Source organism: Staurois parvus, unplaced genomic scaffold (genome assembly GCF_062004578.1).
Source record: "Staurois parvus isolate SC_StPar_1 unplaced genomic scaffold, SC_StPar_1.0 ptg000102l, whole genome shotgun sequence".
Lineage (NCBI taxonomy): Eukaryota > Metazoa > Chordata > Amphibia > Anura > Ranidae > Staurois > Staurois parvus.
Window position 1 is genome coordinate 1,038,747 of NW_028317898.1, and position 12,059 is coordinate 1,050,805.

The window sequence follows — 12,059 nt, forward strand, 5'->3', positions numbered from 1 at the left end:
CTAGTAATGGCGGCTGTATTGTAGGCAGGTTCCCTTAATGGGACCTGGGGGTCAGAGGTCACTGGCAATCTGCACAAGCCGGCTCCCTGCTTTGAATCTGCAGCATAGAGGTGACCCCTCTGATAAAGAACACAGACTGCCGGACCCTCAGCCATTTGTTATCTGATTGACCGACATGAAGCCGCCTCTACCCCTTACATGGACTGTTCCGATTGGAGTGCCTTTTTACATGGACTCATCCCATCGGAGTGCCCCCTTACATGCATTGTTCCCATTGGTTTGCTCCTCTGCATGGACTGTTCTCATCGGAGTGCCCCCTTACATGGACTGTTCCCATCGGAGTGCCCCCTTACATGGACTGTTCCCATCACAGTGCCCCCTTTACATGGACTGATCCCATCGGAGTGCCCCCTTAAATGCACTGATCCCATCGGAGTGCCCCCTTAAATGCACTGATCCCATCGGAGTGCCCCTTAAATGCACTGATCCCATCGGAGTGCCCCATTACATGGACTGTTCCCATCAGAGTGTCCCCTTACATGCACTGATCCCATCAGAGTGCCTCTTTACATGGACTGTTCCCATCGGAGTGCCCCTTTACATGGACTGTTCCCATAGGAGTGCCCCTTTACATGGACTGTTCACATCGGAGTGCCCCTTTACATGCACTGATCCCATGGGAGTGCCCCCTTACATGCACTGATCCCATCGGAGTGCCCCTTTACATGCACTGATCCCATCGGAGTGTCCCCTCACATGGACTGATCCTATCGGAGTGCCCCTTTACATGAACTGCTCCCATCGGAGTGCCCCTTTACATGGACTTCTCCCATCGGAGTGCCCCCCTTACATGGAATGCTCCCATCGGAGTCCCCCCCTTACATGGACTGATCCCATCGGAGTGCCCCCCTTACATGGACTATTCCCATCGGAGTGCCCCCTTACATGCACTGATCCCATCGGAGTGCCCCCTTTACATGGACTGTTCCCATCGAATTGCCCCCTTTACATGCACTGATCCCATCGGAGTGCCCCTTTACATGCACTGATCCCATCAGTGTCCCCTTACATGCACTGATCCCATCGGAGTGCCCATTTTACATGGACTGTTCCCATCGAAGTGCCCCCTTACATGGACTGTTCCCATCGGTGTGCCCCCTTACATGCACTGATCCCATAGGAGTGCCCCCCCTTACATGGACTGTTCCAATCAGAGTGCCCCTTTACATGGACTGATAACATCGGAGTGGACCCCCTTACATGGACTGTTCCCATTGGAGTGCCTCCTTACATGCACTGATCCCATCGGAGTGCCCCTTTACATGGACTGTTCCCATCGGAGTGCCCCCTTACATGCACTGATCCCATCGGAGTGCCCCCTTTACATGGACTGTTCCAATCGGAGTGCCCCATTACATGTACTGATCCCATTGGAGTGCCCCCTTACATGCACTGATCCCATCACAGTGTCCCCTTACATGGACTGATCCCATCGGAGTGCCCCTTTACATGGACTGTTCCCATCAGTGTGCCCCCTTACATGCACTGATCCCATCGGAGTGCCCCCTTTACATGGACTGTTCCCATCGGAGTGCCCCCTTACATGGACTGTTCCCATCGGAGTCCCCCTTGCATACATTGTTCCCATCGGTTTGCTCCTCTGCATGGACTGTTCTCATCGAAGTGCCCCCTTACATGAATTGTTCTCATCGGAGTGCCCCCTTTACATGATCTGTTCCCATCGGAGTGCCCCCTTAAATGCACTGATACCATCGGAGTGCCCTTTTACTTGGACTGATCCCATCGGAGTGCCCCTTTACATGGACTGATCCCATCGGAATGCCCCTTTACATGCACTGATCCCATCGGAGTGCCCCCTTACATGCATTGTTCCCATCGGTTTGCTCCTCTGCATGGACTGTTCTCATCGGAGTGCCCCCTTACATGAACTGTTCCATCGGAGTGCCCCTTTTACATGGACTGTTCCCATCGGAGTGCCCCCTTTACATGCACTAATCCTATCGGAGTGCCCCTTTACATGCACTGATCCCATCGGAGTGCCCCTTTACATGGACTGATCCGATCGGAGTGCCCTTTTACATGGACTGATCCCATCGGAGTGCGCCTTTACATGGACTGATCCCATTGGAGTGCCCCCTTACATGCACTGATCCGATCGGAGTGCCCACTTTACATGGAATGTTCCCATCGGAGTGCCCCCTTACATGGACTGTTCTCATCGGAGTGCCCCCTTACATGGACTGTTCTCATCGGAGTGCCTCCTTACATGGACTGTTCTCATCTGAGTGCCCCCTTACATGCACTGATCCCATCGGAGTGCCCCCTTAAATGCACTGATACCATCGGAGTGCCCTTTTACATGGACTGTTCCCATCAGAGTGTCCCCTTACATGGACTGATCCCAGCGGAGTGCCCCTTTACATGGACTGTTCCCATCGGAATGCCCCCTTACATGGACTGTTCCCATCGGAGTGCCCCCTTACATGGACTGTTCCCATCGGAGTGCCCCCTTACATGCATTGTTCCCATCCGTTTGCTCCTCTGCATGGACTGTTCTCATCGGAGTGCCCCCTTACATGGACTGTTCCCATTGGAGTTCCCTCTTACATGGACTGTTCCCATCGGAGTGCCCCCATAAATGCACTGATCCCATCGGAGTGCCCCTTTACATGGACTGATCCCATCGGAGTGCCCCATTACATGGACTGTTCCCATCGGAGTGCCCTCTTACATGGACTGTTCCCATCGGAGTGCCCCCATAAATGCACTGATCCCATCAGAGTGCACCTTTATATGCACTGATCCCATCGGAGTGCCCCTTTACATGGACTGTTCCCATCGGAGTGCCCCCTTACATGCACTGATCCCATCGGAGTGCCCCTTTACATGGACTGTTCACATCGGAGTGCCCCCTTTACATGGACTGTTCCCAACGGAGTGCCCCCTTACATGGACTGATCCGATCGGAGTGTCCCCTTACATGCACTGATCCCATCGGAGTGCCCCTTTACATGCACTGATCCCATCGGAGTGCCTCTTTACATGGACTGTTCCCATCGGAGTGCCCCCTTATATGGACTGTTCCCATCGGAGTGCCCCCTTACATGCACTGATCCCATCGGAGTGCCCCCCTTACATGGACTGTTCCCATCGGAGTGCCCCTTTACATGGACTGATCCCATCGGAGTGCCCCCTTACATGCACTGATCCCATCGGAGTGCCCCATTACATGGACTGATCCCATCGGAGTGCCCCCTTACATGCACTGATCCCATCGGAGTGCCCCTTTACATGCACTGATCCCATCGGAGTGCCCCCTTAAATGGACTGATCCCATCGGAGTGCCCACTTTACATGGACTGTTCCCATCGGAGTGCCCCCTTACATGCACTGATCCCATCGGAGTGCCCCCTTACATGCACTGATCCCATCGGAGTGCCCCCTTACATGCACTGATGCCATCGGAGTGCCCCCTTACATGCACTGATCGCATCGGAGTGCCCCCTTACATGGACGGTTCCCATCGGAGTTCCCCCTTACATGCATTGTTCCCATCGGTTTGCTCCTCTGCATGGACTGTTCTCATCGGAGTGCCTCCTTACATGGACTGTTCCCATCGGAGAGTCCCCTTACATGGACTGTTCCCATCGGAGTGCCCCCTTTACATGGACTGTTCCCATCGGAGTGCCCCCTTAAATGCACTGATCCCATCGGAGTGCCCCATTACATGCACTGATCCCATCGGAGTGCCCCCTTACATGCACTGATCCCATCGGAGTGCCCCTTTATATGCACTGATGCCATCGGAGTGTCCCCATACATGGACTGATCCCATCGGAGTGCCCCTTTACATGGACTGTTCCCATCGGAGTGCCCCCTTACATGCACTGATTCCATCGCAGTGCCCCCTTACATGCATTGTTCCCATCGGTTTGCTCCTCTGCATGGACTGTTCTCATCGGAGTGCCCCCTTACATGAACTGTTCCCATCGGAGTGCCCCCTTTAAATGGACTGTTCCCATCGGAGTGCCCCCTTTACATGGACTGTTCCCATCGGAGTGCCCCTTTACATGGACTGATCCCATCAGAGTGCCCCATTACATGGACTGCTCCCATCGGAGTGCCACCTTACATGGACTGTTCCCATCGGAGTGCCCCCTTAAATGCACTGATACCATCGGAGTGCCCCCTTACATGCAATGATCGCATCGGAGTGCCCCTTTACATGCACTGATCCCATCGGAGTGCCCCCTTACATGAACTGTTCCCATCGGAGTGCCCCCTTTACATGGACTGTTCCCATCAGAGTGCCCCCTTAAATGCACTGATCCCATCGGAGTGCCCCCTTACATGGACTGTTCCCATCGGAGTGCCCCATTACATGCACTGATCCCATCGGAGAGCCCACTTTACATAGACTGTTCCCATCGGAGTGCCCCCTTACATGCACTGATTCCATCGCAGTGCCCCCTTACATGCATTGTTCCCATCGGTTTGCTCCTCTGCATGGACTGTTCTCATCGGAGTGCCCCCTTACATGAACTGTTCCCATCGGAGTGCCCCCTTTACATGGACTGTTCCCATCGGAGTGCCCCCTTACATGAACTGTTCCCATCGGAGTGCCCCCTTTACATGGACTGTTCCCATCGGAGTGCCCCCTTTACATGGACTGTTCCCATCGGAGTGCCCCTTTACATGGACTGATCCCATCAGAGTGCCCCATTACATGGACTGTTCCCATCGGAGTGCCCCCTTACATGGACTGTTCCCATCGGAGTGCCCTCTTACATGCATTGTTCCCATCGGTTTGCTCCTCTGCATGGACTGTTCTCATCGGAGTGCCCCCTTACATGAACTGTTCCCATCGGAGTGCCCCCTTTACATGGACTGTTCCCATCGGAGTGCCCCCTTTACATGGACTGTTTCCATCGGAGTGCCCCCTTACATGCACTGTTCCCATCGGAGTGCCCCCTTACATGCACTGTTCCCATCGGAGTGCCCCCTTACATGGACTGTTCTCATCGGAGTGCCACCTTACATGGACTGTTCCCATCGGAGTGCCCCCTTACATGGACTGTTCTCATCGGAGTGCCCCCTTACATGGACTGTTCCCATTGGAGTGCCCCCTTTACATGGACTGTTCCCATCGGAGTGCCCCCTTGACATGGACAGTTCCCATCGGAGTGCCCCTTTACATGCACTGATCCCATCGGAGTGTCTCCTTACATGGACTGATCCGATCGGAGTGCCCCTTTACATGCAGTGTTCCCATCGGAGTGCCCCTTTACATGCAGTGTTCCCATCGGAGTGCCCCCTCACATGGACTGTTCCCATCGGAGTGCCCCCTTACATGCATTGTTCCCATCGGTTTGCTTCTCTGCATGGACTGTTCCCATCGGAGTGCCCCCTTACATGAACTGTTCCCATCGGAGTGCCCCCTTTACATGGACTGTTCCCATCGGAGTGCCCCCTTTACATGGACTGTTCCCATCGGAGTGCCCCTTTACATGGACTGATCCCATCAGAGTGCCCCATTACATGGACTGTTCCCATCGGAGTGCCCCCTTACATGCATTGTTCCCATCGGTTTGCTCCTCTGCATGGACTGTTCTCATCGGAGTGCCCCCTTACATGAACTGTTCCCATCGGAGTGCCCCCTTTACATGGACTGTTCCCATCGGAGTGCCCCCTTTACATGGACTGTTCCCATCGGAGTGCCCCCTTACATGCACTTTTCCCATCGGAGTGCTCCCTTACATGCACTGATCCCATCGGAGTGCCCCCTTACATGCACTGATCCCATCGGAGTGCCCCTTCACATGCACTGTTCCCATCAGAGTGCCCCCTTACATGGACTGTTCCCATCGGTTTGCTCCTCTGCATGGACAGTTCTCATCGGAGTGCCCCCTTACATGAACTGTTCCCATCGGAGTGCCCCCTTTACATGGACTGTTCCCATCGGAGTGCCCCCTTTACATGCACTGATCCCATCGGAGTGCCCCTTTACATGGACTGATCCCATCGGAGTGCCCCTTGACATGGACTGATCCCATCAGAGTGCCCACTTTACATGGACTGTTCCCATCGGAGTGCCCCCTTACATGCACTGATCCCATCGGAGTGCCCCTTTACATGCACTGATCCCATCGGAGTGCCCACTTTACATGGACTGTTCCCATCGGAGTGCCCCCTTACATGGACTGTTCCCATCGGAGTGCCCCCTTACATGCATTGTTCCCATCGGTTTGCTCCTCTACATGGACAGTTCTCATCGGAGTGCCCCCTTACATGAACTGTTCCCATCGGAGTGCCCCCTTTACATGGACTGTTCCCATCGGAGTGCCCCCTTTACATGCACTGATCCCATCGGAGTGCCCCTTTACATGGACTGATCCCATCGGAGTGCCACTTTATATGGACTGATCCCACCAGAGTGCCCCCTTACATGCACTGATCCCATCGGAGTGCCCACTTTACATGGACTGTTCCCATCGGAGTGCCCCCTTACATGGACTGTTCTCATCGGAGTGCCCCCTTACATGGACTGTTTCCATTAGAGTGCCCCCTTTACATGGACTGTTCCCATCGGAGTGCCCCCTTGACATGGACTGTTCCCATCGGAGTGCCCCTTTACATGCACTGATCCCATCGGAGTGTCTCCTTACCTGGACTGATCCGATCGGAGTGCCCCTTTACATGCAGTGTTCCCATCGGAGTGCCCCTTTACATGCAGTGTTCCCATCGGAGTGCCCCCTCACATGGACTGTTCCCATCGGAGTGCCCCCTTACATGCATTGTTCCCATCGGTTTGCTTCTCTGCATGGACTGTTCCCATCGGAGTGCCCCCTTACATGAACTGTTCCCATCGGAGTGCCCCCTTTACATGGACTGTTCCCATCGGAGTGCCCCCTTTACATGGACTGTTCCCATCAGAGTGCCCCTTTACATGGACTGTTCCCATCGGAGTGCCCCCTTTACATGGACTGTTCCCATTGGAGTGCCCCTTTACATGGACTGTTCCCATCGGAGTGCCCCCTTTACATGGACTGTTCCCATCGGAGTGCCCCTTTACATGGACTGTTCCCATCGGAGTGCCCCTTTACATGGACTGTTCCCATCGGAGTGCCCCCTTTACATGGACTGTTCCCATCGGAGTGCCCCATTACATGGACTGATCCCATCAGAGTGCCCCATTACATGGACTGTTCCCATCGGAGTGCCCCATTACATGGACTGATCCCATCGGAGTGCCCCCTTTACATGGACTGTTCCCATCGGAGTGCCCCATTAAATGATGTGGCCAGATTTGAGGTGACGTGGGAACTATGGATCAGATATATTTCTGTTAGTTAATGGTGCTACCGCTCAAACCCCCCCCCCCCCCCCCTTTTTCTCTCTCTAATCTTTCTCTCTTACCTTAGACCTTTTTATGACTTTTCTAGTCTTCATCCTTATTTCTTTTCCTTCTCTGACCTGATCTTTGATACTTTTGGTAAATCTATAAGATCCTTGCCTATATTCACTGATAGATGTAAGGTTTCCCGTCTGGTGGTGATGGTGTCCTTTGTACACAATGTGGTTGACTAGGGATATGTTTCCTATATTTCTTGTGATCTGCTATGTTCTAAGAATATGCTGATGTACTCCATCTCACCATGTCGGTGAGTGTTGTCTATATTTCTATGGATACTGTTCTATACCCATCTTTCAATAAAAATATTGAAGTATAAAAAAAGAATAGAAAAAATATATTGTTTTTTTCTTCATTTTCCAAAAACTTGTGGCAACAAATGTGATCTGCAAAATACTCACCATGCTTTTTATCCAATTCCTTGGGGTGTCTACTTTCCAAAAAGGGGTCATTTGGGGGGGTTAGGTGCTATCCTGGCATTTCAGGACCTCCGAAACTGTGATAGGTAGTCTGGAAGTGTAATGAGGAAATAAAGCCCTTTAAAAGCCTGAAGGTGCTTATTGGATTTTGGGGTCCTGTACTTGGCTAGACTGCCAAAACGTCTCTCACTTGTGGTACCCCCATACTCGTGAGAAGTAGCAGAATGTATTTTGGGGAGTAATTCCACATATACCCATGGCATGTGTGAGCAGTAAATCATTTAAGTGACAATTTTGTGTAAAAAAAAAATATATTTTTTTGTCATTTTCCAAAAACTTGAGGTAAAAAAATAAATTCTTCTATTGATTCAATATGCTTCTCAGCAAATAGTTTGGGGTGTCTACTTTCCAAAAAGTTGTTTCGGGGGTCGTTTTGGGGGGTGGGGGCATTCTATGCCCAGCATTAGAAGTTTATGCCACACATCACTCACTCTTCTAACCACCTGAAGACCAAACCTTTTCTGACACTTTTTGTTCACATGAAAAAAAATCAGTATTTTTTGCTAGGAAATTAATTTAAACAGCGTATATTATTTTAAAGCAGACACCCTAGTGAATAAAATGGTGGGTACTACAATTTATTATGGCACATAGTACTCGCGCAGCGATTTTTCAAATGCAAATAAAAAAAAAATACACTTTTTTTACTTTTAATGCACAAAAACACAATATATTGGCCAACTCTTTGGTAAAATATAAAAGATATAAAAATGGTATTCTGAGTAAACAGATACCAAACATGACATGCTTTAAAACTGCGCATTCCCCGTGCAATGGCGACAAACTGCAAACATTTTTAATATCCATAGGCAACACTTTAAAAGCCTTTAAAAGCTACCATTTTAGATTTACAGAGGAGGTCTAGTGTTAGAATTACTGCCCTTGATCTGACGTTCACGGCAATACCTCACATGCATGGTGCAACCGCTGTTTAATGAGGGTGGGGGAGGGGAGAGTAGCCTGAATTGGGTTCTGTAGCGCCCCCACAAGCCGTGGCGGAGTATAATGAGGGAGGGGAGAGTAGTCTGAATCGGGTCGTGTGGCACCCCCACGGGCTGTGGAGGAGTATAATGAGGGTGGGGGAGGGGAGAGTAGTCTGAATTGGGTCGTGTGGCGCCCACACAAGCCGTGGCGGAGTGTAATGAGGGTGGGAGAGTAGTCTGAATCGGGTGGTGGAGCGCCCCCACATGCCGTGGCGGAGTGTAATGATGGTGTGGGAGGGGAGAGTAGTCTGAATCGGGTCATGTAGCGCCCCCACATGCCGTGGCGGAGTGTAATGATGGTGTGGGAGGGGAGAGTAGTCTGAATCGGGTCATGTAGCGCCCCCACATGCCGTGGTGGAGTGTAATGATGGTGTGGGAGGGGAGAGTAGTCTGAATCGGGTCATGTAGCGCCCCCACATGCCGTGGCGGAGTGTAATGATGGTGTGGGAGGGGAGAGTAGTCTGAATCGGGTCATGTAGTGCCCCCACATGCCGTGGTGGAGTGTAATGATGGTGTGGGAGGGGAGAGTAGTCTGAATCGGGTCATGTGGCGCCCCCACATGCCGTGATGAATAATGAGGGTGGGGGAGGGGAAAGTAGTCTGAATCAGGTCGTGCAGCACCCTCACATGCTGTGGTGAAGTAAAAATTTGGTGAGGGAAGGGAGAGTAGTCTGAATCGGGTTCTGGTAGCGCCCACACGCACGCATTTCTTCACTCTTCAGTGGGGTGCTTCCATCTCACACCGCAGACTTGCTCTGCCAGCCAATCAGGAGTCTCCTTCCAATGTCCCACATGACAACATCTCTTCTTTTTCTTCACTGTTCGATTGTTGCTCTTCTCATGTCATGTGGTCTGGGTGGACCCACCAGTGATTGGTTCTGGCCTCACACCCGCCCAAGGTGTGCACATAGCCTTGGTAGTAAGCCGTCCCTCAGCTGATTACTATGGTGTGTCCTGTTCTATATAAACCCTTCCAGGATCTGTGAGGGTCACATCATGGAGAGCCCGTCCATCTCATTCCCTTTATTCCTAGACGTGTCTGCTGTGATGTATGTGTGGATGTATTATTATTAATAATGTATACCTCCTACACCGAATACCGTACTCATACATTACACACAACCGCTCAGCCCCCATCCCCGGATCACACACCGACATACCCACAATCCTCTGCAACATTTATGCAAATGAGAGGGGCGGGGACTTTGCCACCTACCACTCAGAAAACGGGGGCGTGGCATCAGAGCATGGGGGCGGGGCGACAAAGCTTTGGGGCGGCATCTCTATGTCCTCCCATTGAACTTTTTAGAGGGGGTGGCTTTCACCTCCATAAATGTGGGGGCGTGGTACCTCTCTAAATGAGAGTGGGGAAAAGACCGAAACTCCGCCTGGGGGGAGGAGTATGGTGTAGAACTCTTCGAGGGGGCGGAGAAGAGGCGGGATCAGAATCCTCATCTGCCGTGATGGAAGGGGCGGGTCTCCACCTAGGGGGAGGAGAACAGGAGGCAAATCATAGAGAAAGAGGCGGCGCTCTGTGGGTTGAGGACACTTGAAGTGACAGGCTGCCCTCTTTTCTACTTCCTGGTCACCTCTGTTTCCATGGCAACGCCCTGTGATTACAGGGAAAGGAGACATGGATATAGTGGATGGCTCCTCCCACTCTTACAATACTAGATATCTAATAGAGAGATGGTGTCACTGAAATTTGCTTTGGTGTGTTAATGGAATTCTATTCTTTACATGAATCTGAAGAAGAGAAAAAACCTGTTGCCAAGAAAGCTCCTGCCAAAATGCCTCAAGGGAAGAAAGCTGTAAAGGAGGAGTCTGAAGAGGAGGGTAAGCTGCCTGCTGTCTTGTGAATTGTTGGCACAAATGATGAACAATTTTGGGACTTAATACTGATCTTTGATGACTGATGTTTGCTGATGTGCCATAAATGTGATAACTTTGTTTTTAACATGCAATGGAGATCTCTTTTTACTGGAACTTTTATTTTTTTTTTACTTGTGTAATGAAAGAAAACCTTTTGTCAGATTTTTTTTTTTTTTTTTTTGCCGTCTGTGTCCCCGTTGTAAAGATTCAACATTTTGTTGCCACCAAAACATGAATGCAGGAGACCTTTTTCTAATGGGGGCACGTTTTCCTATGACAACTGTCTGAGAGGATATCCTTCACATTGGAAAGATATCTCCTCTTCATGTTGAGGCAACATTGAAGGAAGTGAAGGGAATTCTCTGACACAGATGGTCAATAAATGGAACCCTCTCCTCTTCTATCCAACATATTTAAAAAGGGAAAAAAGCCTTTTTGCTCTACTTAACTGTATTGCCATATTTAACCACTTCAAGTCTGGACACTTTTACCCCCTTCCTGGTCCAGGCCAATCTTCAGCTTTCAGTGCTATCACACTTTGAATGACAATTGCGCGGTCATGCAACACTGTACCCATATGAAATTTTTAGCCTTTTTTTAGACAGATAAAGCTTTATTTTGGTGGTATTTATTCACCACCGGGATTTTTATTTTTTTTGCTATGTAAATGAAAGTCCAAAAATTTTGAAAAAAAGTGTTTTTCTTATAAAATTTTGCAAATATATATTTCATCATAAATCTTGGCCAAAATGTATTCCGTTATCTTTCTAGTAAAAAAAAAAATCCCAAATTAGTTTATAACCAAAATTATAATTTTTAAACATTTTTTTTAACTATTTTATTTTTTTATATTTGTTTTTTTACATACTGTCACTCTAGGAGTGGAGTGTCACCATGGTGACACTACTTTTTTTTTTTTTTTTATACTTTACCAGGAAATTGAGCATTTGTTTTCATTAGTTTTTTGCTGAAAAATATTAAAAAAAAAAAAAAGTTCATACATTAAAATTTTTTTTTTACCTTCTTAAAATATTTTCAGGGTTTCATGTGCATTTTTATGTACAAATGTGCACAAAATTTAAAAAAATTGGCTCTGGAAGTGATGTGTTTAGGAAACGTTACTCGGGGCGCTGGATGTATGCTGGACTCTTGGTTTTCTGGCACCTATAGACCTTTGTCGTGTACTATGCATATCCAGATGCAGAGATTAACGAAAATGTCAGGAAATCCATGTTGGCTGTGTGCATTCCAGTTGAGAAAATCTGAGAATTCTCACCTAGCAATATAACGGCC

The 12,059-nt window shown here is 49.7% G+C and overlaps 1 non-coding gene across 1 annotated transcript; it reads left to right on the forward strand.

Annotated features, from left to right (window-relative positions):
• The first annotated feature begins 10,759 nt into the window (after window positions 1–10,759).
• Window positions 10,760–10,825, forward strand: LOC149467734 (small nucleolar RNA SNORD82). Its single transcript, XR_016311869.1, has one exon. It is a non-coding gene; the product is annotated as a small nucleolar RNA SNORD82 (small nucleolar RNA).
• Window positions 10,826–12,059: the final 1,234 nt, after the last annotated feature.